Genomic DNA, 27,298 nt, shown 5'->3' with positions numbered 1-27,298 from the left:
AAAAGCTACGACATTATGCGTTGACTGTGACATTATGCGTTGGTGCGACATTATCGGTTGTAACAGGGCTGTGGGTTACATTTCATTATTCAAAATTTGTTGAAAAATGTCATTTTGAAGAAAGGGCAAATACAATTATAAAATCTACAAACATAATTATATTCACATGTTTAACTTGATTATTATTTGAGTCTGTAATCAGCTGTGGATAAAAGAAAATCACGCAGGTGGCAATGCTTTATGAATAAGTAAACATTCATATCACTTATTAATGAAGTTGTTTTGGATGCTAAGAGGAGAGGGGTAGCGAGGAATATATAACGTAAGAGAGAGAGAGAGAGGTGGTAAGAGGAGAGGAGGTAGTAAACAGGGCCGTCGCTAAGGGGGGGGGGGATGCGACATCCCAAATACCCGGGATATCTTCGATAAATCTGCGCTCCCGTCGGGAAAACGATGAAGAAAAGGGGAAAGGGGTGAAAAGAAAGAAAGAAAGAAAAACATAAATAATATAAAGAATTAAGGAAAGAGACAAAGAAAAGGAAAAGCAGTGGCTGTTGGACTGACGCCTGTCGGAAAATGATAAAATATCGGGCCACGCAGGAATGATCCAACTGCATCATATATAGCGACAGTGATTAGATATCCTAGTTTTAGTTCAAACTGGCCCTAAAAAGTCAACCCGCGCTTCGACAGTGATTAGAATGGCCCGATCGGAGATCTGAATCGCAAAAAAAGAAGAAAAAAAAACAGCTTACGCTTCGCGCTCGCATCATTCATTTAGTGAGATCTATGTAATCTTAATTTTTTTTACGTGTTGAACAGCGCTTGAATGGTTCCTTCTCAGGTCAGTATATAGACAAGATCCATATGGAAAAATAATGAGTTCTAGAAGCATTTTTGGGTAAAAGTTGTTTTATTTCACACAATTTTAATTAGCTGAATCTGATTAGATCAAGCCAATTACTTATGTTTTGACCACCTAATTTGTAAACAAATGGCTGCCAAATTGACTATTTAGAATCCTATTTCTACAATATCCTTTTATAATATTCGCTTTGAGAGACATGGATACTGTAAAATTTTGCATACATAACGTATATCATTCGGGAAAATAATGATGGTTATTTCTGTGTGTGGTTAATTAATTATGCAAATTGATGCATATTGGAATATTATGCTTTAATTTCATAATTTCAGCTCAACGTTTATTATTGTTGGTACGAATAACACTTGTATCATTATGAATAACTGTACGGCTCTTAAATGTAATATCAAAGTCAATTTTGATGTATTTTATTGTTCTTTGAATTTTTCTATGTACTTCTTGGTATTTTCTATCATTTGTTTTGTACATTTTGTTACGAGATTTTTAAAGACTAATGGCAGACAAATCTTAAGCTTCGATGATCAAATTATTTGATAAACTTTGTTTGGGTTACCACAAACTTACAAATGTAAATTGTACTCTGGAACTAACACACACACATGCACCCAAACCCACACCCTCATAATATATAAAGTTATATGCTTGCAAGGTGCAATACGCATGTCCAATAAATAAAAGCATCCGGATGATGATCCTATAATCATTACAATGATCAAACTAAATGAACCCGTAATAAAAGAGGAGTTTAGGAATTGATAAGCTTGTAATTATGCGGAAATAAAATTTCTTAAATTAGATAGATTCGGTAGTGTTATATATGTATATCCTTTATAATTAGATAACAGATAGTACTAAGTATCAATCAAACGCGTGATTTTTGCTGTGTAATTTATCAATCAGATATTATTATCAATACGTTGTTAAAATCCTTGTAACAAAATTATATATTTGATTTAGCTCCATCACAACTGCAATCATCGCAGTTAACCAAACAACAATTTGTAATAAATGCGAGGGTCCTGTTTTACCGGATCAATAGCTTATTTTGTTGGTCATTACCGATTTATTTATCTATTTGTTTGTTCATTTTATTTATTTATTTGGTGACGATGTATTCCTCCAAATAAATCATCAAAGCGATAGCAGAAGACTATGGCTTCTATCCATTCCTTGGAAAATCTTTTGTCAAACGATAATGAATATAGGTTAGGAAATGATAAAAACATGGAGCTAAAAACAGATTATAGTATCCCTAAATTAGATCCTAAAATAGCCAATCTGGAATAAAATTATTGGAAATGACTTGTCAACTGATTTAAGAAGTTATGGGTGTCAACATTTAACCCCCAAAAAGTTAGGTGGAATACGGGGTGGGATTATTTTTTTTAAAGTCAAAGGTCAAAGACCTTTTCATATGGTATCTACATGTATGAGATAAAAAGGTGCAAGTTGGTGATCATGGTGTCAAAATGCAGAGATTTTTACAAGAAGATAAAATGAAATAGAATTAATTACCTAGAATGCACATTCAAACATAAAATTCAAGGTCAAAGCCTTTCAAAGTTCAATGACCTTTTTCTACATTAATATACCATACTGTATCATGTTATCTCTTAAATGAAAAGGCGCAGGTTGGTGATCTTGGGGTCTAAACGCACAGATTCTTACAAGATGATCAAATCTTACAAAATCAAGTACATAGAATGCACATTCACCCATAAAATTCAAGATCAAAGGTCAATGACCATTTTTTACATTAAATACCCTATAATGGTATCTCTGAGATAAAACACCGCAAGTCGGTTATCGTGGTGCCAAAACGCACAGATTTGTACAAGAAGATTATACAACACAAAAATAAGCATAAAGGATAAACTTTTTGCACTTTAAATCCAAGGTCACAGGCAAAAATAAATGTATATATATTTATGTGTATGTGTAATTATACAGTGCGTATCAAAAAAAGTTTACACTTTGAAAAAGCCCTGGAATTAAAAAATATACAACATGTGGGTAATTCTTTTAACTATATTCTTGGGTTAGGGTCTCATCTATCCAATGAATGTAAAAGTTTTGACAGAATGTTACACTTGAGTGAGCACTGTCCATTTTTGTAAAGCTCGCAGAAATCTATTTGCGCAGAAATTATCGTTTCACGCAGTGTCAAGGGGAACGGGCGAAATCAAACTTACCCTGCGAAACATTTCTCATACATTTCCCTTGCACTTTTAGTCAGTTGAAATAAAACGAATACATTCAAGCATTTTGTAACAATTTTGCCTCCCAAACTGAAAATGTCAACACTTAGTAAGCACAACCTTTACCCTTTTTTGTGCCTGCAGGATCTGAGGACATAACTGAATCTGAACAAAAGTTTATATCAGACATCTCCAGCATTTTTCACTAAGATTTTATCATTTAAAGTGGTTTTACATTTCATTTTTCATTTAATACTTGTTTCTCAACACTTTTCCCAAGCTTGACAATGATTAACAAAATGAAAATCAAGTCTAAGCCATTTTATGTAAATCATAGCTCAGTGTAAAGCAAATATCGTCACGATGGCCTTGGTGTGTGGAGAAGCGGGATGGCGCAATGCACTCTCCGAAGTGTTTTGGGCAAGGAAACAAGTTAAAAACGGTAAAAGATGTCTTCAAATCAATTTTACTAGCTAAATTCCAAGTGTTCTTCATGATTAAGGTCTACTTTTATTCGCATAACTATTTCAAAGTTCTGCGCAAATCATTTTTCACTAACTTTTCAAAAGTAAGTGGTGCTCACTCAAGCGGAAATATTTTTCGACAGTTATATCGTCATTTGCTTAAATGGATCTGCAGCAATGTTAAAATGTGGAAAAATCACCAGGATATTACTAATGTAATGTTACAGGATTTTTTGTAAGTGTAAACTTTTTTTTGATACGCACTGTATATACATGTATGACATAAATATAGCCTGAAATTTATCCTTTATGTTCATATTTTATCTGTGAATGATGTAAAGAAAGATGGCTAATTTGTAATGAAAGCATGGAGGTTTCGTAATTTCACTCTGAAATATTGATGGTCATGAAAAATGTATGTAGGGGTCAGAGGTCAAATAATTCTTTCCAAAACATCAGTGGAAATCAAGTAAAAAAAAAGGTTGATAACTTGATTGTGGCATGGAAGTATCATGATTCTGTTGGAAAAACAACTGAACTGCAGGGAAATTAAGCAAAAAATTAAAAGTTGAATCATTGATCAATCATATGCCGTCAAAATACAAGATCATGGTGACATTTAGATCAAATAACATTTCTTTATACAGTGCGTCCCACAAAAAACGAAACCGAGATTTATCGATGATTTATCATAACTTAAGTACAAATACAATAGATAATAAAGCTTAGAACCTCCTCTTTCATCTAAAATTACTTAGATTATTCCTCATTCACGCATGAGTGAGCAAAAACAATTTGAAGAAAGGATATAAAAAACTCATTTGACGGGGGTATCTGAATTTCAAAAAGAAAATCACATGCCTAAAAAGTTCAATATCTGCTCTTTTATTTGATACCTTAATCGCAGAAAATGGTCGAGAGGTAAAAAAGTTCTGTTCCCTCGAAACAATTCTTGTATTTCCATAATTTCATTATTAAAATACATGTGTTTTCACCGGTTTCCCATAGAACCTATCGCACGGTTAACAAAAGACTTAACGCGTGGCTGATCGTCAACAAAACGGAGTGTCGAGTGACTCGGAACGCTAGCCTGTAAAACCTCTTCATTTCATGAAATTATTGAAATTCAAGCTTTATTTCAAATAACCAGAACTTTGTTATTTCTTGGCCATTTTCTGTAGTTTAGGTATCAAATTAAAGAGCAGATATCGAACATTTTAAAAATGTGTTTTTTCTTTTTTAAACCTGATACAGCCCGCAAAGTGACTTTTTGGTATCCCCTCTTCACATTGTGTTTGCTCACTCATGCGTGAATGAAAAATAAGTTAAGTAATTTCAGATAAAAAGGGAATCCAAGCTTTACAATGGTAGGTCACTTGTCTTTTGTATTTGTGATTAAATTATGAAAAATCATCGATAAATCTCGGTTTCGTGTTTTCTTGGACGCACTGTATATTGCGCTGCAATAAGAAATGAATAAAATCCGGTATAACATTTGAAACGATTTTATCTTAAAGGGATGGTCCAGGCTGGAGATATTTGTATCTCAATAAATAGAATAAACTTCACAAAGCAAAACGCTGAAAATTTGATCAAAATCAGAAAAAAATAACGAAGTTATTGATTTTTAAAGATTTGAATTATTCGGGTGAAACAGTTCTAGGCATGTCTTCATGAATATTCATTACGTGGGCTGATGATGTCATATCCCCACTTGTTTTTTTGTATATTATTATATGAAATTAGGTTTATTCAATTTTTTTCTACCAAAAACTAAAACAATTGGATTGACAACTGATTAAGTCCATTAGTTATTTATTGCCGCAACTTATTTCACCATTAATGGAGACACATCATTTGCACATGTATGAAAATATGAATCAATTATGATTTCATGTAATAACATAAGAAAAGGGAAAGTGGAGATGTGACATCATCAGCCCACCTAATGAATATTTATGACGATGTGCATATAACTGTTTTAACAAAATATTGATACATTTTAGAATTCAATAACTTCGTTATATGTTATCCGATTTTGATGAATTTTTCAGCATTTTGCTTTTTGAACTTTACTGTATTTATTTAGTTATAAATATTTTCAGCCCGGACTATCCCTTTAAGTAGCAACATTTAATGCATCATAATACCTTTGGTAGTCGTGTCTTTTTTTCTCCAGCGTTAGGACACTTTACTCAGTGTTATGATAAATGCTATACACTATAATTAGCTTAATCTTCTGAAAATGGATAGGATAGGTCCAACTTTCATGTCACAGCTAGCATCATCTAAAAGCATTTCCAAACAGCAGAGGGATGATGATGAAGATGAAATAAGGCCATCATTAGAGCTGCCGTTTCTGTCATAGTAAATGGCATTAGGTGTCCGGCATTACGTATCTCAACTCAACTTCAGTAAAGATGAATTCCCTTATTATTATTCTTTTTCATTAACTCTCATTACAAGCTGCCGGAATGTCTTGAGATGCTAACATGGCTAATGCAGCAGGACAAAACTTCATATCTGTTCTTTGCCTTAGATCAACCATTATGCTTTTTCTACTAGCTATCAGTTTGTACAATGATCATATATTTGGTTCCGAACAACTGACTGTTATCATGCACAAATTTAATAGGCACATAATAATGAAATTCAAAAGGGGATAATAGCTTAAAAGTAAACATCCATTGACCTAACTAACAAAACTCCTACAGCACCACTTCCAGTTCTTTGAGAATCAAGCTGAGCAAGATATTATTGATGAAATAGATCCTTGCTTCCATGGAATGGGCCAGATCAAGTAACCTTACCTGAAAATGTCAGAAGGCTTTCAAGAGTTCAATCAGTCTTTGCTGAAGTTGAGACACTTAACTTTATTAACTATGACAAAAGCTGCAGCTTTCATGATTGCCTCATTTTAATTATTCATCATTGTCCCTGGCTGTTTGAAAATGTTCTCGGATGATGCTTGCTGTGACATGAGAGTTAGGGCCTATCCATTTACAGATTAAGTTGTAGTTTACAGTATATATTGTAGCATTTGAGGTTAGTGACCTATTGCTACAAAGAAAAATAAATGAGTACATTGATATAGATTTATAAAATTCATCATCAAAATGCTACTACTTTAGACAACTTCACCATTTAGAATTATATACATGTTTTTTTTTCACTTTTGGCAATGCATTACAATATATATCAAGAAGTGTTATTTGATCTCAATTTCACCTTGAATTTGCATTTTGATGGCATCATTGATCAAGGATTTACGCAGGCCAGTCGTTTTAACATCAGAATCACTAGTACATGCCACAATCTATCGACCTATTAACCTAAATGCCCTTTACGTTATTGAAATAGTTAATAACCCCTAAATACATTTTACGTGGCCTTTATCCTTTATCCATCCTTATTTCAGAGTGAAATTATTAAACATCCAGGTTTTCATTACAAATAACCATTTTTTTTTTTTTTTTTTTTTTTGGGGGGGGGGGAACCATGCATGGATGTATATAGATAGTTATTAACTTTTGACCTTTGGCTTTGGATTTCAAAGGTGAATGATTATTCTTTATGATTATTCTGTGCCTTTTTATCTTCTTGCAAAAATTGCTTTTTGACACCAAGATCACCAACATGCAGCGTTTTATATATCAGAGATACAATTATACGACATATCCAGATAAAGGTAATTGACCTTTGACCTTAAACGTTATGGATTAATATGCATTCTAGGTGATTAATTGTTTCTTATTTTATCTGCCTGTAAGAATCTGTGCATTTTGACACAACGACCACCGACCTGTGCCGTTTCATTTCAGAGATACTATTACACACTATGTATATAGGCCTAATGTAAAAAAAAAAATGGTCATTGACCTTTGAAAGGCTTTGACCGTGAATTTGTGGACGGTGAATGTGCATTCTTGGTGCTTAATTTCAATTCATCTTACTGTATAAAAATCTCTGCATTTTTACACCAAGATCACCAACCTGCGCCTTTTCATCTCAGTGATTCCATTATACCGTATGGATTGACCTTTGAAAGGATTTATGCTTGAATGTTATGGGTGAATGAGCATTCTAGGTACTTAGTTTTATTTTATTTGATCTTCTTGTTAGAATCAGTGCATTTTGACCCCATGATCACCAACCTGTAATATTTTATCTAGGAGATACTGTTACATACATATTTTAAAAGGTCATTGACCTTTGACCTTGAAATCCACTTTCCCCAACCCGTATTCCTCCTAAATGTTGACACCCACAGGCCTGGACACCCATACCTACTCAAATCAGTTGAAAAACCATTTCCAATAATTTTATTCCAGATGGTTACTAATTACGGGATATTATTTGCTTTGGACGTGATAAAAACATGGGCAAGAATAAGAAGGTTTCCGGCCCAGTCAATGCAGAGCAAATGCCCACACTGCGTCCTATGCGCGAAAATTTCTGGGGAAGTCAGATTCCCATTACAATGGACTTTATGGATGTCAGCAAGGTGTTTGAAAGCATAAACAGTCTGTCACTGCGGAAGGTGCTCACTTCCTACTGCCCCCGTAAAAACTATGCTCCCTACAAACCTTGACAGGTCCTGCTTTTTTCTAATGACTGAAGATGATTGTAGTGACTTATTTGATGTACTAACTTGTTTTGCCATGAGTAATCATTGTCGTTATTATTATTATCATCATTATCAGAAATAAGATTCTGAATGGACAATTTGGCAGCCATTTTGTTTATGCAAATTAGGTGGTCAAAACATTAGAAATCAGCTTTGGTACCGGTCTCTACAGATTCAGCACATTTGAATCATGTTGAATATTCCGGTTCCCATCTTTTACCCCAAAATGCCTTTCGAATTTTATCTAGGCCTCTTTTTCCAAAATACATGTAGCTCTAGTCTATTAATAATGTAGAGAATACGCTTGAAAACCAATTTTTTCCAGAGTTAAAAATACTTATTTTCTTGGCGTTATCATGGAAAGTAATTGAACATGGATACATCTCATAAATGAAACTGAAAACAAAGTAGCCAAAAAAAAATATTGGAATAATGATTATATCGCCTATGAATCTACCTCCCTAAAGCTGTATTGTGTACATTTTCAGAATACGGCCCATGACCAAGATGAAAAACAATAATTTTATATCTGATCTTGTGAACTTGTTTAAATATTTGTGAATGAATAAATGAACAAATAAATTAATAAATAAATAGATCATAAACGTTCGTTACTATCACATAATTATGCTATGTAAAAATGGCATTTCTCAATTACACATTCCTGTTTTCTTTTCTTTTTTTCATTTCAGAGACAACGGATACAACGACGGTTCAGGTGTATACTAACATTGGTATTTTTCTTTCCTTTTTTTTTTACCTAACGAGAATGTATGTACGATAAATGTGGTATACAATCTCTGCATGGAATGTCATTAATTCGCAAGTTTATTTTGTGGTTATGAGAGATCCGGGCTTGTTCATGAAGCCCCATTTACACCAGATGAAGTTCCCGCTACGTTGTTGAAAATCAAAAGAAAAGCAAAGACGTGGCGCCAACCTCGTTTAATTTTCTCGATAGATAATGAAATTTTCACGTGCGTGCTACGTCCATTTGGCGTCGAAACGGTTCCCTTTACGTTCTGACTACATCCCGCAGATTAGGCCTACGCAACTTGTTGTACCGTCGTCTGTTTGGACGTAGCGCCAACTGAATACCCCCTTTACACCAGACGAAGTTCCCGCTACATTCTTGAAGTTCAGAAAAAACCCTAGGACGTGGCGCCAACTTTGTTTTAATTTCTCGAAAGATGTGAAATTGTCACGTGGGTGCTACGTCCGCATCACGTTATTGTGACATTTATGCTGCGTGTGTGGTGTGCACACTAAGTTCATTCTGCGCGCAGAGCCGGCCCATGCTGCGTCGAAACGGTTCCCGCTACGTTCCGACTACATCCAGCAGATTGCGCGACTTTCTGTACCTTCGTCTATTTGGACGTAGAGCCAACCGAGTTTACGTGGTGGCCGCGTAGTGTCAGTACAGTAGACATGGACAGAGTTATTGCCACGTTCTTCCGGTGTCCGCTTCGTCTATATGAAGCTGTTGGTATGTCTTTACTGCGTCATTACTACGCTCGGGTCAGACGGCGCTTCCGCTACGCGGACTTTGGACATGTTCAAAGTCCACGTAGCGGAAAATTTGTCTCCGGAGATCATGCAGACTATGCCACGTCAATAACAGTTCTCGCTACGCTCTCAGTACGCTGCAGCAGTTCCCACTGCGTCATGGCCTTTTTTCTTTGAGGCAGCGATAAGTGCATGGACGTGGCGTTGGTGTACACCAAAGCTGTTGGTATGTCTTTACTGCGTCATTACTACGCTCGGTTCAGACGGCGCTTCCGCTACGCGGACTTTGGACATGTTCAAAGTCCACGTAGCGGAAAATTTGTCTCCGGAGATCATGCAGACTATGCCACGTCAATAACAGTTCTCGCTACGCTCTCAGTACGCTGCAGCAGTTCCCAATGCGTCATGGCCATTTTTCTTTGACGTAGCGAGAACTGCATGGACGTAGCGTTGGTGTACACCAACGCCACGTCCATGCACTTATCGCTGCCTCAAAGAAAAAAGGCATTGACGTAGTGGGAACTGCTACAGCGTACTGAGAGCGTAGCGAGAACTGTTATTGACATCAGTCAGTAGGCAGGTCCCCCAGAAGTGGCTTCTTTCATCCAATATTCATGACTAGAGAGGTTTTGCATATTTGATGAGCTTGATGCGGACCAAAGCACCGCTTTGAATTTGGCCATTGCTGCTCTAAATATACATCAAATTTCATGATTTTGGTATCATTGTAAAGAAGAATAATCATTCTTTTAGGTCATGTGTTTGAATTAATTTAAAGATTTTGTAATAAAAGTGATTTTTTTCATCTAAAATATACTACAAATTAATTATTTTCACCCGATGAAAGTTGCGGTTCTAACATTTTATTTTTGTTTGAGCCAAAATGATTTTTATATCATGATCATTTAAATATCTACTATGCTTTAAAATGGTATAGGTTTCAAAACAAACAGTGGTTTAAACAGGTCAAGATCACACTTTTCACTAACCAAGTACATAGCTTGCAAACAAGAATACTGCACTCTGATTGGTCAGAGAGACCACATACTCAACGGTTCGAGTGCTGGTTTCACGGCAAGGTCACACTCCCCATGTGGTAATCTCATCAAATTACCCGCTCTTGTTGTTTTGAAGCCTTATCCAGCCAATCAGAACTCTAGATTTCATACTACTCCAAAACTTTTATAAATCTTGTATTGTACCTTGGTGGGAAAAGTGTGATCTTGACCCGACGGTGCCGCATATTAAGAGTGACATAGGGAGGAAGTACAAAAATTTGGCTTTGTGGTGATGTAGATATCTTTGAGGCACAAAATTAAAAAGTTTTGCACAATTTGAAAAAGAAAACAGAGGAAGAAAATTCATATTTGATGCACATTTCAGGCCTGAAATTCACTTATTTATCAAAATATTTTATAAAATATAAATGATTAAAAAGAAAGAGAAATATTTACTATGTCCAATTGTCCAAAGATATTTATTCGACTTGAGGATAAAGTAGGTAATTTCTTAGAGGCGTTTTTATACTTTCAGCAACGTAGCCATTGGCCAATAATCGTTGACGTTGCGAGAACTGCAAGGACGTAGCTTTGTTATCCGGTTCATTATGTTCAAATTTTAACTTTCACCGGATATTTTTGGAGAAATTGGAAACTATGCATTTTTGGAAACTTTATGATATGAGCTATCACATCCTCACTTTTGACATTTATTACATAAAATTAGGTTTATTCACCGTTTTTCTACGAAGAACTGAAAAAATTGGATTAATCGACAACTTATTTAAAGCAGATACAAACCAATAGCGCCATCCCGAGTCCTCAACTTCTCATACCTGACCAGTTTCCTGACCCATAATGCTAGTGTAGTCTAGTAATATAGACCCATTTGAATGATAACATGCTAATTAACTACTCAATACATTTATACCGCAATAATTGTGTTACAATTACTTTTCCTCTCAAAATGTTTTAGTTTCTCTATACAAATACAATTATAGGTCAATTCATTCTCTGTAGTATTAGTAGATATCTTAAAACGTATAATTTAAGACTATGTATTCATAACTCACAGTCAATGAGAGACCACACACAGTTCATCCCCCTTCATTGCTGCAACTTATTTTATTATAATGCAGACACATTATTCAACACGTATGAAGAATGAATAAAATATTGTTTTATGTAGAAACATAAGAAAAAGGAAAGCCCACCTAACGAATATTCATGATGGCGTGCGTATAACTATTTTCACAAAATATTGCTAAGCTTTGAAATTCAATAACTTCGTTATTTGTTATTCTATTTTGATGAAATTTGTCAGCCTTTTGCTTTGACAATTTTACTCTATTTATTTAGTTATAGATACTTTCAGCCTGGAGCATCCCTCTGAAGGAGCGCCTACTGATGCAAGTACCACTGCGGCTCCTACTACATTGACTGGTAAGATTACATATATTTTTATTGTTAAAGGTCAAGTCTACCCCAGAAAAATGTTGATAAGAATAAACAGAGAAAAATCAAACTAGCATAATGCTGAAAACCTAATAGAAATTGGATGTAAAATAAGAAAGTTATGGCATTTTAAAGTGTCGCTTATTTTTCCCAAACAGTTCTATGCTCACCTCATTGATATGCAAATGAGAGAGTTGATGATGTCACTCACTCACAATTTCTTTTGTTTTTTATTGTTTGAATGATACAATATTTCATTTTTTATGGATATGACCATTAGGACCATCTTGTTTGAACCACAAAATGTTAAAACAATCAAATCCTACATGTTGAGGGAGGAATGAGATTTTGCTCACATGACATTGAGGAGAAAATTCAAATATTTCATATTTCATATAATAAAATACAAAAGAAATAGTGAGTGGGTGATGTAATCGGTCCCCTCATTTGCATACTGACCAGGATGTGCATATAACTGTTTGGTGAAATTTAGCAAAACAGCCTTTTGCTCCGAGAATTTTACTCTATTTATTTAGATATAGATACTTTCAGCCTGGAGCATCCCTCGGAAGGAACGCCTACTGACGCAAGTACCACTGCGGCTCCTACTACATTGACTGGTAAGATTACATATATTTTTATTGTTAAAGGTCAAGTCTACCCCAGAAAAATGTTGATAAGAATAAACAGAGGAAAATCAAACTAGCATAATGCTGAATACCTCATAAAAATTGGATGTAAAACAAGAAAGTTATGGCATTTTAAAGTGTCGCTTATTTTTCCCAAAACAGTTCTATGCTCACCTCAGTGATATGCAAATGAGAGAGTTGATGATGTCACTCACTCACTATTTCTTTTGTTTTTAATTGTTTGAATTATACAATATTTCATTTTTTTATGGATATGAAAATTAGGACCATCTTGTTTGAACCACAAAATGTTAAAACAGTCAAATCCTACATGTTAAGGGAGGAATGAAACTTTGCTCACAAGACATTGAGGAGAAAATTCAAATATTTCACATTTCATATATTAAAATACAAAAGAAATAGTGAGTGGGTGATGTCATCGGTCCCTCATTTGCATACTGACCAGGATGTGCATATAACTGTTTGGTGAAATTTAGCAAAACTTTAAAATGTCATAACTTTCTTATTTCAGATCCGATTTTGATGAAAATGTCAGTGTTATTCTTGTTTGATTTTTTCTCTTTATATTCAAATCATCTTTTTGTTGGGGTGGACTTGTCCTTTGAATTAAATCGATGCAGTATCGAGCCTAAAAGGACTGGGCTATTTGAGGTGTATTGAGGACTGGGGGGGGGGAATGATGCCCCCCCCCCCTCCCTTCTGATCTCGGCCGCCGTTTGCGCGATCGCGCCGAAATTTGGCACGCACATTCTTTATGGGGCGCCAAGTGTCCGCCAGTGTTTTCCGTCCAAATCACGGCATTCCGTACACAAAATGTGTTTTTATTCAGACGAAAATCATTTCGTCATGACGCTTTTTTATTTCGTACACAAAATTTATTTTTTGTCACACAAAATCAATTTCGTCTCGACGAAATGCACGAAATCAATTTCGTCTAGACGAAATGTAATTGCGTCCACAAAGTTTATTTGGCGTGCCATACGAAATGAATTTTTATCAAACGAAATGGCGCACCAAATGTCCGATGGTAAATTCCGTCCAATTCACGCCATTCCGTACACAAAATGTGTTTTTGTTCATATAAAAATCATTTCGTCATGACGCAGTTTTATTTCGTATACGAAATTATTTTTTGTCACACATAATCAATTTTCGTCGAGACTAAGTGTAATTGCGTCCACAAAATTTATTTCGTTGCGATGCGAAAATCTATTCCGTCGACGAAATCATTTTGTGTCAAAACCACAAAAAAATTCCGTCAACGAAATGATTTTGTGTCAAAACACAAAAAAATTTCGTCGACGAAATGATTTTGTGTCATAACACAAAAAAATTTCGTCGACGAAATGATTTTGTGTCAAAAGACAAACAAATTTCGTCGACGAAATGATTTTGTGTTTTGAGTCTTTTTGACATAAAATCATTTCGTCTCCTCTGTCTCGAAGGGGACATAAGAAGGTCGCTGATTGGCTGCACCTTAATATAATTGCTCAAGCTGTTTTCGCTCGTGATCGTCCCATAGAGATGTATACATCTCTATGGGACGATCACACTTTTTCACAGCTCAGATTGGCATGTTGGTGAACTTATTAGCTTAGATTTCACGTTATTCATGCCTACATGAGCTGCATACAACTGCTCTAATCGGTAGGATGTGGACGGACATTGCATTCGTAAGTTCAGCTATGTTTTCGACTTCAAAATTACGTTGAAAAAAAAAATGGGAATTCGTTAGTCGTTACCAAACTTGCAATTGAATTGCATTTGCAAAAAGCTGTGTAACAATACCCGGTACTAACTTTAGTCCCGTGTATTGAAGTTTATGTACTGTAGTCAGCAGACCATTGGGGGGGGGTGGTCTTTTCTGCACACCTAAAAAGTAAAATGGTTATGAATTATACAGATTGAAGATATTTAGGCCTTGATCTTAATAAATAATGTAAAATTCATTTCGAGCAAAATGCTGAAAATTTCATTGAAATTGGATGACAACAAAAGTTATTGATGCCTGGCCGTACATGCCGTATGAAACTCTAAGTTCTAACTTAACGTTAGGCTACTCCACTCAGTGACTCACGCGTATTGCGAGGTTAGTATTAGTAATAGTATACTAACCTCGCACCATTAACCACGTTTGGCAATGGATTTCTAACTAGTGGGTCACGCGTGCTGTGATCCCACTTCTGGTGTCCACAACTCACAACTTCTATTGCTTGATTTTTCTGTGCACGGCGGCATGTAATGAACCCTTGAGTGACTAGGCCTAAAAAACTCAGGCGATGGTTCGTATAGCCAGCCATTAAACACTCCACTATAGCCTATAGGTGAAGCGGAGGTTAGCAATGCAGTAGTGAAGTGTAGTGGAGCTTACACGAACCATCGCCTGCTGTACTAGTATAGTTGTGGTACTGCCTGGCCCTGGCCCCACTCATTACTAGTTCGAGGTTAGTTGCTACATATAGTTGCTACAGTACATGTATAGATCTATAGTACTAACCTCGTACACCGAACTGCATTTGGCCCTGGATTTCTGTGAAGTTGGCAAACATCGCTTCATTACAATACAGAATTAATATTTGCCGAAACTCCTCGCTACTCACCGGGGCGCTTTGCGGTGAGTAGCCATAATACAAAAAGTCAATAGTATATTTTTAATTAAATCAAAATCATATTAAAAAAAAAGCAAATTTGATTACTTTGGAGTTTGGACTAGAAAGTGACTTCGCGTGTCTCTTGTTTTTACGCAAATAAAAGGAAGCCAGATGGTGGCGCTAATAAATTTCACAGCCTTGATTCAGGCTCGCTTCAAATGCAGCTCCTTGGTAATTATGCCCCCGCAGACAAAGTCCGGAGGGGGCATTAAGCGTTGCCCCTGTCCGTTGATTCGCCCGCCCCCCCCCCACTTTCCGTGCAATAAATCGAAATATATTTCGATTTATATATATTGATTAAATTTTTTTTTGGTGTGTAGGTACATGACACCATAGTACAGGCTAACTTTGAATTCGGAGTCTGCAGGTCCAAGGTCACAGCTCATGAAATATCCGAGTTGGTTTCCACATGATGACTTATGAAATATTCTACATATTTAAACGAATTTGAGTGTGTAGGTAGATGACACCAAAATACAGGTTAAGTTCGAATTCGTAGTCGGCAGGTCAAAGGTCACGGCTCATTAAATATGCAATTTAGTTTCCGCATGATTACTTCAAAAAAATATTCTACATATTTAAACAAATTAGAGTGTGTAGGTAGATGATACCAATACAGGCTAAGTTCGAATTCGGAGTATGCAGGTCAAAGATCACAGCTCCTTAAAGATATCTTATGAAATATTCAACAGATTTTTTAAAAATGTGGGTGTGTAGGTAGATGATGATGATGATGCACAGCATTTTTACAGCGGCGTAACAGGGTTCAGTGGCCAGGGGGGGGGGGGGGCAAGAGCCAAAAATTTCCCGGTCATATCATGGTATGAATAGGCGTAATGGTGTAATAAGGCGACTATTTTGAGAAATGCAGCTCCTTGGTAATTATGCCCCCGCAGACAAAGTCCGGAGGGGGCATTAAGCGTTGCCCCTGTCCGTTGATTCGCCCGCCCCCCCCCTCTTGGTTTCCGCGCAATAAATCGAAATATATTTCGATTTATATATATTGATTAAAAAAATTGTTGGTGTGTAGGTACATGACACCATATAGTACAGGCTAACTTTGAATTCGGAGTCTGCAGGTCCAAGGTCACAGCTCATGAAATATCCGAGTTGGTTTCCGCATGATGACTTATGAAATATTCAACAGATTTATAAAAATTATGGTGTGTAGGTAAATGACACCAAATACAGGCTAAGTTCGGAGTCGGCAGGTCAAAGGTCACGGCTCATTAAATATGCAATTTAGTTTCCGCATGATTACTTATGAAATATTCTAAATATTTAAACGAATTTGAGTGTGTAGGTAGATGACACCAAAATACAGGTTAAGTTCGAATTCGTAGTCGGCAGGTCAAAGGTCACGGCTCATTAAATATGCAATTTAGTTTCCGCATGATTACTTATAAAATATTCTACATATTTAAACAAATTTGAGTGTGTAGGTAGATGATACCAATATTGGCTAAGTTCGAATTCGGAGTATGCAGGTCAAAGATCACAGCTCCTTAAAGATATCTTATGAAATATTCAACAGATTAAAAAAAAATTTGGGTGTGTAGGTAGATGATGATGATGATGCACAGCATTTTTACAGCGGCGTAACAGGGTTCGGTGGCCAGGGGGGGGGGGGCAAGAGCCAAAAATTTACCGGTCATATCATGGTATGAATAGGCGTAATGGTGTAATAAGGCGACTATTTTGAGAAATGCAGCTCCTCGGTAATTATGCCCCCGCAGACAAAGTCCGGAGGGGGCATTAAGCGTTGCCCCTGTCCGTTGATTCGCCCGCCCCCCCCCCCCCCCACTTGGTTTCCGCGCAATAAATCGAAATATATTTCGATTTATATATATTGATTACAATTTTTTTTGGTGTGTAGGTACATGACACCATAGTACAGGCTAACTTTGAATTCGGAGTCTGCAGGTCCAAGGTCACAGCTCATGAAATATCCGAGTTGGTTTTCGCATGATGACTTATGAAATATTCAACAGATTTATAAAAATTATGGTGTGTAGGTAGATGACACCAAATACAGGCTAAGTTCGGAGTCGGCAGGTCAGAGGTCACGGCTCATTAAATATGCAATTTAGTTTCCGCATGATTACTTATGAAATATTCTAAATATTTAAACGAATTTGAGTGTGTAGGTAGATGACACCAAAATACAGGTTAAGTTCGAATTCGTAGTCGGCAGGTCAAAGGTCACGGCTCATTAAATATGCAATTTAGTTTCCGCATGATTACTTATAAAATATTCTACATATTTAAACAACTTTGAGTGTGTAGGTAGATGATACCAATACAGGCTAAGTTCGAATTCGGAGTATGCAGGTCAAAGATCACAGCTCCTTAAAGATATCTTATGAAATATTCAACAGATTTTTAAAAATGTGGGTGTGTAGGTAGATGATGATGATGCACAGCATTTTTACAGCGGCGTAACAGGGTTCGGTGGCCAGGGGGGGGTAGTCGATTTGACATTTTCCGACCCTAGAAATGTTCTTTCCGATGAAGTTTTTTTCTTGATTCGTGTTCCTATGGGGTCCTAGTACAAATTCAGCTTGGTTGCCCAAAGTTGCCGTTTGGGCAATTTAGCTAATTTGCATAAATCCAAAATGGCCGCCAGATGCCATCTTGAAAACCTAACTTTTGAACCCCTTTCCACAAAATGATGAGTAATGACTCGTTTTGGGGGTTTAGAGATGTGTAGAACCGATTTCTGGAATCATTTTTGCAATATAAGGTAATCTTCAGGTCAAATCCAAGATGGCCGCTAGATGCCATCTTGAAAAATTAAAGTTGAACCCCTTGCCCCAGAATGATGAGTAATACCTTTGTTTAGGGGTTTTGGGGTGTGTAGAATCCATTTATGCTGTCTATTTTGCTATATAATGTCAACTTCAGGTCAAATCCAAGATGGCCGCCATATGACGCCATTTTGAAAAATCAAGTTTTTAACCCTTTGCCCCAGACTCCTGAATAATAACTCTATTCATGAGTCATTTGGTATGTTGATTCAATAATATTTATGCTGTAATTTTGCCTATAAAAGGATAATCTTTAGATCAAATCCAAGATGGCCGCCAACCGCGATCTTGAAAAAATTACTTTCCGAGGCTTATGCGTGTAAGAGCTAATGTAAAGGGATTTCAGTAAGAATACCCATTTCTTGTATTAATTCTCAATTTTTAATATAAGGGAAAGTCACATCTGAGATGTCAGTTTTCGACATTAACTGCTCACCTTAGAATGAATCCTCTTTAGGTTTGGGCTATGATCCATTTCGCGTGCATATTTTTTTTTTAATGTCCGTCCATACTTTTATACTGAAGAGGCTTTAGAGTCTTATTTGAATTTGAAAGTGTTTTCTCAATATTTTTTTCTAAATCAATGTGTCCAATGATTGGTAGGCATCAGTTCCCCTTAAAATACGATGGTGTAGCGCTAGGTCTTACAATTTCGAGAGTGACTGTAGAGCTCCACTCTAGAGTGGCAGTATCTATAGCAAATTTGTACAGATGAAGGAGGATGGCGCTTTAGATAGAGATGCTGCCCTAGCCTTCCTCCTAGGTCTTTGGTCTGACAATTTAGCATTCCGATTATTTTCTGACGTCTTGACCCCTGTACTTAGAAGCTCTCCATAGAATGGCGACTATCATCTACATCTTCACAAGTGTTCTTGTCTATGCCGGCAAGTTTTATGTCACATTTGCAGGTGTCTCTATAACGGAGGTGTGATCTACCGATGGGGGTGAGACCAATCACACAGCTCACCTTACCTTGGCGACCTTACCTTGGCGAATCCAAGAAGGGATTCGCCAAAGTTTCATGCGGCGAACATGCCCCAACCACTTGAGGTGCCTTTGACTAAGGAGCGAGAATAAGCTGGGGATGCCAGCACTTACGCTGAAGGGCGTCTGTATTTTTCACTTTGTCCTGCCATTTAATGTGCATGATACGTCCGAGGCAGCTGACATGGAAGGTGTTTAGCCGCTTTTCTTGGTCGGCGTACGTTTTCAAGGACTTACTTCCGTACAGGAGCTTCGCCATGACTGACAGATTTTACTATCCCGGTGCTTTACTTGTCCAGTGAAAGGGAGCTACATGTATGTAGTCGATCCAAGGTAGGTGAGGAGTCCACCACAAACAGACGAGTGCGTGCTGTTGATAGAGATATCTGGAGGACAGTCAGTGTCTTGAGTCGATCAGGATTTCTGTCTCACAGGCTGATGGGTGATCCAAACTCCTTACATGCACAGGACAGGCAGCTGTTATGTATGACTAGGTCTTGTACTCTCACCTCTTGAAAGGCAGGGTCGACATCGTTTCCGTACAACATTTCACGAATGAGATCCATCCTGACCACTGAACAGTCTTGAGGGAGCCTATCTTCTGCAGGAGGCTAAATAGTGCACTCCTGCTGACCAAGTCAATGGCTCTTGTCAGGAGGAAAAGTCCAAATGATAATTATAAAAAAAAGTTAATAAGTTAACTAATTTTTTGAAAAAATACGGAGAAATCACTTTTTAATTTGAATAATACTTTAAAGTCCTTTCACTGGAAAAGTATGGTTGGACAGAAAAAAAAAAGGATTAGAATTAACTCCCGAAATCATAGCCCAAACCTTGAATGGTTTAATTCTAAAGTAAGCGGTTAATGACGAAATCTATCAACCATCTGACCATCTTAGACGTGACTTGACCTCGAACTAAAAATGGGAGTGATTAAAAGAAATGAATCATTCTCACTGAAATCCCCTTACATGAGCTCCCATACATAATAGTAACCTTATTAGGGAGAGTACTTCTTCAAGGTTCGATAGTCTCGGGAAATATATATTTTTTCTTAATATGGCGTTTAGCGGCCATGTTCGATTATTTTGACTTGGAGATGATCATATATTGTAAAATTATTTACAGAAATGGAATCAACATACCAAATAACTCACGAAAAGAGGGATTATTCATGATTCTGGGACAAAAACGTGAGAATTAATAAAAGAAATGAGTATTCTTATACTGAAATCCCTTTACATTAGCTCTGACAGGTATAAGCCACGGAAAGTAATTTTTCAAGATGGCGGTTGGCGGCCATATTGGATTTGATCTGAAGATTATCCTTTATGCAAAATTACAGCATAAATTGAATCTACATACCAAATGTCTCACGAATAGAGTTATTATTCATGATTCTGGGGCAAAGGGTTCAAAAGTTGATATTTCGAGGTGGCGTCATATGGCGGCCATCTTGGATTTGACCCGAAGATAACATTATATTGCAAAATAGAAAGCAGAAATGAATTCTACACACCCCCAAACCCCTAAACAGAGGTATTACTCGTCATTCTGGGGCAAGGGGATCAAAAGTCCATTTTTCAAGATGGCATCTGGCGCCATCTTGGATTTGACCTGAAGATGACCTTATATTGCAAAAATGATTCCAGAAATCGGTTCTACACACATCTAAACCCCTAAAACGAGTCATTACTCATCATTTTGTGGAAAGGGGTTCAAAAGTTAGGTTTTCAAGATGGCATCTGGCGGCCATTTTGGATTTATGCAAATTAGCTAAATTGCCCAAATGGCAACTTTGGGCAACCAAGCTGAATTTGTTCTAGGACCCCATAGGAACACGAATCAAGAAAAAAACTTCATCGGAAAGAACATTTCTATGTTGGTGCATTGAGCCTATGGGACTGTCAAATCGACTAGGGGGGGGCAAGAGCCAAAAATTTCCCGGTCATATCATGGTATGAATAGGCGTAATGGTGTAGTAAGGCGACTATTTTGAGAAAGCCAGAACTCATCTTTAAAAAAAGTTGCGAGCGAGCGAAGTGAGCGAGCAATTTTTTTTTAACCTTTTTAATACAAAAATCCAATTTTGTGATAGATTTTGACATGATATCCAGATAATAAATTTATTTAATTCTTCTCTCTTTAGATTCCTTTTTTGTCACGGTGGTCTGTACGCGCCACTGTGAAGAGGATTCTTTGCGGCAGTAGCGTGAAGAGTAAAAAACAAAACAAAAAAACAACGAGGGGCGCAGTATAGAACATGTGCCAAAAGGCTGCTTTATATATTTATAAAAAATGCTGAAATAAAATCAAATCAAATCCAACACCTATAGTGTCCTACTAGGCCCTGCCAGAGGCAAGACTTCCAGATTGCTCTTTCTAGAATTGATTTACATCCTGGATAGAAATAAGCTTGTCTTGTATAAGTGGTTTGGGGATAAAGGAATCAATCCAGTGGCGTAGCTAGGATTATTTCTCTGGGGAGGGGGGCACCGGGGGGTCCTTGCTTTTTCAGGGGGGGGCACTATTTTTTTCTCTGTGTGTGTATGTGTCACAAGGGTGTATCAGACTTTCGCCAATAGGGGATGGGGCCCAAAATTATCTTCACCTATATTTTCCCCGATCAGTCATTTCTTAGCCTTATTCTTATAAAACAACATCAATATGAAATAATCTCATAGGCCTTATATAAAAAGTGCGAGCGCGAAGCGCAGGCGAATATTTTTTTTTTTTTTTTTTTGAACTTTCATGTATTTATTTTGTCCTGAAAATTTAACATTCTGGGCACTGTTTGTGATCCTGAACAAGATGCGTATGTAACGAGATAATTACTGAGAATGCCAAGCATGAACAGAATATTTAACAAGTGTTCTAGCATGATCGAAAAGGGACCTATTAAGGACTGTTTACCCATGAAGACGGTACATATTTCAATAATGGGGACACGAAGCGCGAGCTAAAAATTCTGACCTAAAAAAATTGTCATTCTAAGCACTTTTTGTAATTATAAATGGGAAAGGTATGTAACTAAACAATTGATGCAAGCGCAAATTGGGAATTTGAGTGTGGCAAACTGATTCTGTTTGGTTCTGCTTGTGTAGACTGGGGCCCGTTTCTCAACACCGTCCTAAGTCTTCTAACTTCTTAACTAAATTGGAGATAGTGAGCTACTTGTCTACTAACTGTTTCACGAATCCCCCTTTGCCAAGATCGGGGACAACTTGACGAAATAGTTATGACATCTCCGAACCTGTCATAACTTCTTTCTTAATGACGTAGTGATATCATGTGGGTAGACTATGACATTCAAATGAGCCTCGAAATTCGAAAATTATAATATTACGTAATAATTCATAGAAAATGAATTTTATTGCAAACAAGTGGGATAAATCATTCAATAGTAATTGTAATGCACAGAAATTATAACAAGTGTTGGTAAAAAATCACAAAACCATTCATTTTAAAGTAGTAAAATAATTGAATTGACAAAGATTCTACCACTTCAGGCCATCCATAATTGGACTTGTACTCGTTGCTTTCAGACCCTTATCAAGATTTTGATAAATTCTCTCTCTAATATATGCATAGAATTTATAAAATTGTGTGTTTTGGTATCTAAAGAGTTGAACAATTCATGATGATAATATTTTGATGGTGTTTGGAATCCTAAAAGCCTGTATAATTATCATCATTTTAGGAAGAAAGCCTGCATGGTTTACTTACGTAAACTATTCAAATTTTATATCTGGGGGTACCCATCTCAACGTCCACATGTGATTTTTATTTGGTCATGAAATGAATTAGTGATAATTTCATTTCCTCGGCAATTTAATGCCCATGTCTGCATGTTTGAGTATTTTTTATGCATATTTTGCCTCTGCTATTATTTTGATAGGATGTATTTCCAAATTCATCACAATAATTGTAAGTTTGGAGGAGCTGTGATGTAGTGGTTCTCACTCTCGCCTTGTAATCAGAGGGACGTGTGTTCGAATCCCACCGCGGTCTGGCGTCCTTTGGCAAGGCGTAAATCCACACTTTGCCACTCTCGACCCAGGTGCTAAATTGGTACCCGGTAGGATGTGAAAGTCATTGTAGCTTGTCCAGTACAGTGTGCGCCTCACCGGCGACGGACTGGAATACTCCCGAAGGAGTGGAGGATGTGCACACGTTGTGTGCGGGAATGACTGATTGAGTCCGATCACCGGGGTAATAATATATCTGTAAAGCGCTTAGACACGTCATTCCGATGTATTAAGTGCTATATAAAAGCGGATTATTATTATTATTATTAGGTTTTATCATAATTTTACTTTTTGAAAATTATGCTATTTTGTGACTAAGGCTACGTCTCATGTACTTTCCACCAATAGTATACGATATCAATGGATTCTAGTTAATCCTTTTGGGTAAGATTGGAACTAACTCTGTGTTTGGTAGATAAAGTTATATGACTAACTTGTCCAAGTGTTGAGAAACGGGCCCCTGCTGAGTACATGTAGGCCTAGAGTTTTTATGCCCCCACAGACGAAGCCCAGAGGGGGCATTAAGCGTTGCCCCTGTCCGTCCCCCCCCCCCACTTGGTTTCCGCGCAATAACTCAAAAAATATTTAATGGATTAAATAAAAAATTCGTGTGTAGGTAGATGACCACGAAATACAGGTTAAGTTCGAATTCGGAGTCCGCAGGTCAAAGGTCACATCTCATTATATATGTAAGTCGGTTCAAAGGTCTAAATTTGTTAATTATATATATATATGCATATTGGTTTCTGCATGATATTAAGTTCAATCATATTGAATGGATTTCTGATCGCGTTAAGCGGGGGCATCTGTGTCCTTTGGACACGTCAAATTTTCTTAATTATGTGTAATTGATTTTATGACATGTGTTTACATTTGCTGCAGATTCCCATTCAGCCGTTGGACTGAACCGGTACTGTAACACAGTATGGATGGTCAATATGAAGCGAGCTTCATTGAATTCCTCCAAGAGCTCTGTACTCCGTTTTGCTCATTTTGAAGATGGTTGCTTTGACAGGACTGGGCAAGTGACTCGTCTTAGACAGGATGCTTTCCCAATCATATTTGATTTCCTGCCTCGTCTTCAGAAGGTAGAGTAGATCTATATCATACATGTGTTCTAAAGAAATATTTTCTCTGTATTATCTACCTTTGGTTTGATAGAACATTGCTTTAAATATTCCATTTTCAGTAGCCAAATAGAGATGAAAATTATCCTATTTGGGAGGGTAACCATGGACCTGGGCCTTTACTGTGTATTTACAGTAAACTCTTACTAAATGAACAAATATATTAAAAATTTGGTATACCCTACATAATAATCCTGGGCTACTTTTAGATTGCATAGCCCGGGGGGGGGGGGGGGCTGCTTTTTGGTCCCCCTCTTCAGATCTCCGTCGATCGCAACGAAAACCAATGCACACGTCACCATCAATGTAATCTGCAAGCATGGAGCTAAGGGTGTATCGCTGATTTTACAGAATTTAAATTTATTTTTAATAAATTAATAATGCTAATTTATGCCTAAATATAGAATTATCTGTTTTAAAGGTAAATCTCTAAATAATTCCCCAAATTCTATGATTTCTAAACAAATGTGCTCCTGAAAAAAATGGTAAATCAAATTTCTAATCTAATGTATTTTATTGGTTTTATAATTCCATACGTATTTCTTAGTTTTGGGGCCTTATGTATTTTATTGTTTTTTTTCAATGGGATCACTTCGTGGTACTATTCCAATTATAAAAAGCAAAGATTTGATTATTTTCAACCAATCAGTGCAAGAATAATGATGCATTTGTCAATTATGACTGAAAACAGAATTTCCATTGGATTAAATATGTATACAAAATAATATTTTTTAGCAATTTTTGGTCCAACATAAACTCATAAAATGTTGGGTAACTGCGTATCCGGGCGTCTCAAATTTGGTCTCAAAAGCTCTGTGAGAATTGAACGAAAAAAAAATAATGGTACCTCGTTTCTCATTGTGGACTTATCGTAAAATATGTGGATGGGGGGGGGGGGGGGCTTATTAAGCCCCCCCCCCCGGGGCTAGATAGGGTTAATATATCATCATTAATATTTTAAAAAAAAAATCATTTTGTTGCAAGTCACTGGAAAAGGTTTGATTCCTAAATAAATATTATTCTTCATGTATTATCGAATATTTAATTGAAAAATTTAAAGCTATCTTTTTATTCGATGTATTAAGCGCTATATAAAAGCGGATTATTATTATTATTAGGTTTTATCATAATTTTACTTTTTGAAAATTATGCTATTTTGTGACTAAGGCTACGTCTCATGTACTTTCCACCAATAGTATACGATATCAATGGATTCTAGTTCATCCTTTTGGGTAAGATTGGAACTAACTCTGTGTTTGGTAGATAAAGTTATATGACTAACTTGTCCAAGTGTTGAGAAACGGGCCCCTGCTGAGTACATGTAGGCCTAGAGTTTTTATGCCCCCACAGACGAAGCCCAGAAAGGGCATTAAGCGTTGCCCCTGTCCGTCCCCCCCCCCTTGGGTTTCCGCGCAATAACTCAAAAAATATTTAATGGATTAAAAAAAATTTTTGGTGTGTAGGTAGATGACCACAAAATACAGGCTAAGTTCGAATTCGGAGTCCGCAGGTCAAAGGTCACATCTCATTATATATGCAAGTCGGTTCAAAGGTCTGAATTTGTTAATTATATATATATGCATATTGGTTTCTGCATGATATTAAGTTCAATCATATTGAATGGATTTCTGATCGCGTTAAGCGGGGGCATCTGTGTCCTTTGGACACGTCAAATTTTCTTAATTATGTGTAATTGATTTTATGACATGTGTTTACATTTGCTGCAGATTCCCATTCAGCCGTTGGACTGAACCGGTACTGTAACACAGTATGGATGGTCAATATGAAGCGAGCTTCATTGAATTCCTCCAAGAGCTCTGTACTCCGTTTTGCTCATTTTGAAGATGGTTGCTTTGACAGGACTGGGCAAGTGACTCGTCTTAGACAGGATGCTGTCCCAACCATATTTGATTTCCTGCCTCGTCTTTAGAAGGTAGAGTAGATCTATATCATACATGTGTTCTAAAGAAATATTTTCTCTGTATTATCTACCTTTGGTTTGATAGAACATTGCTTTAAATATTCCATTTTCAGTAGCCAAATAGAGATGAAAATTATCCTATTTGGGGGGCTAACCATGGACCTGGGCCTTTACTGTGTATTTACAGTAAACTCTTACTAAATGAACAAATATATTAAAAATTTGGTATACCCTACATAATAATCCTGGGCTACTTTTAGATTGCATAGCCCGAGGGGGGGGGGGCTTTTTGGTCCCCCTCTTCAGATCTCCGTCGATCGCAACGAAAACCAATACACACGTCACCATCAATGTAATCTGCAAGCATGGAGCTAAGGGTGTATCGCTGATTTTACAGAATTTAAATTTATTTTTAATAAATTAATAATGCTAATTTATGCCTAAATATAGAATTCTCTGCTTTAAAGGTAAATCTCTAAATAATTCCCCAAATTCTATGATTTCTAAACAAATGTGCTCCTGAAAAAAATGGTAAATCAAATTTCTAATCTTATGTATTTTATTGGTTCTATAATTCCATATGTATTTCTTAGTTTTGGGGCCTTATGTATTTTATTGGTTTTTGTCTCGCCTGCATAGCAGAGCGAGACTATAGGCGCCGCTTTTCCGACGGTGGCGGCGGCGTCAACATCAAATCTTAACCCAAGGTTAAGTTTTTGAAATGACATCATAACATGGAAAGTATATGGACCTAGTTCATGAAACTTAGGAATAAGGTTAATCAAGTATTAGTGAACATCCTGCTCAAGTTTCAGGTCACGTGACCAAGATCAAAGGTCATTTAGGGTCAATGAACTTTGGTCAAGTTGGGGGTATTTGTTGAATTACTATCATAACTTTGAAAATTTATGGATATAGTCCATGAAACTTGGACATAAGGTTAATCAAGTATTAGTGAACATCCTGCCTGAGTTTCAGGTCACATGACCAAGGTCA

The 27,298-nt window shown here is 36.8% G+C and overlaps 2 long non-coding RNA genes across 2 annotated transcripts; both read left to right on the top strand.

Moving 5' to 3' along the window:
* The first annotated feature begins 8,867 nt into the window (after nt 1-8,867).
* Nucleotides 8,868-12,752, top strand: LOC135155940 (uncharacterized). Its single transcript, XR_010295082.1, has 3 exons — nt 8,868-8,909; nt 12,039-12,122; nt 12,671-12,752. It is a non-coding gene; the product is annotated as an uncharacterized LOC135155940 (long non-coding RNA).
* Nucleotides 12,753-14,329: 1,577 nt separating this feature from the next.
* LOC135155982 (uncharacterized) lies at nt 14,330-26,295 on the top strand. Its single transcript, XR_010295106.1, has 3 exons — nt 14,330-14,457; nt 24,137-24,342; nt 26,109-26,295. It is a non-coding gene; the product is annotated as an uncharacterized LOC135155982 (long non-coding RNA).
* Nucleotides 26,296-27,298: the final 1,003 nt, after the last annotated feature.

Source organism: Lytechinus pictus, chromosome 11, assembly GCF_037042905.1.
Source record: "Lytechinus pictus isolate F3 Inbred chromosome 11, Lp3.0, whole genome shotgun sequence".
NCBI classification, from domain to species: Eukaryota; Metazoa; Echinodermata; class Echinoidea; order Temnopleuroida; family Toxopneustidae; genus Lytechinus; species Lytechinus pictus.
This window is presented reverse-complemented; position numbering and strand designations above follow the sequence as displayed.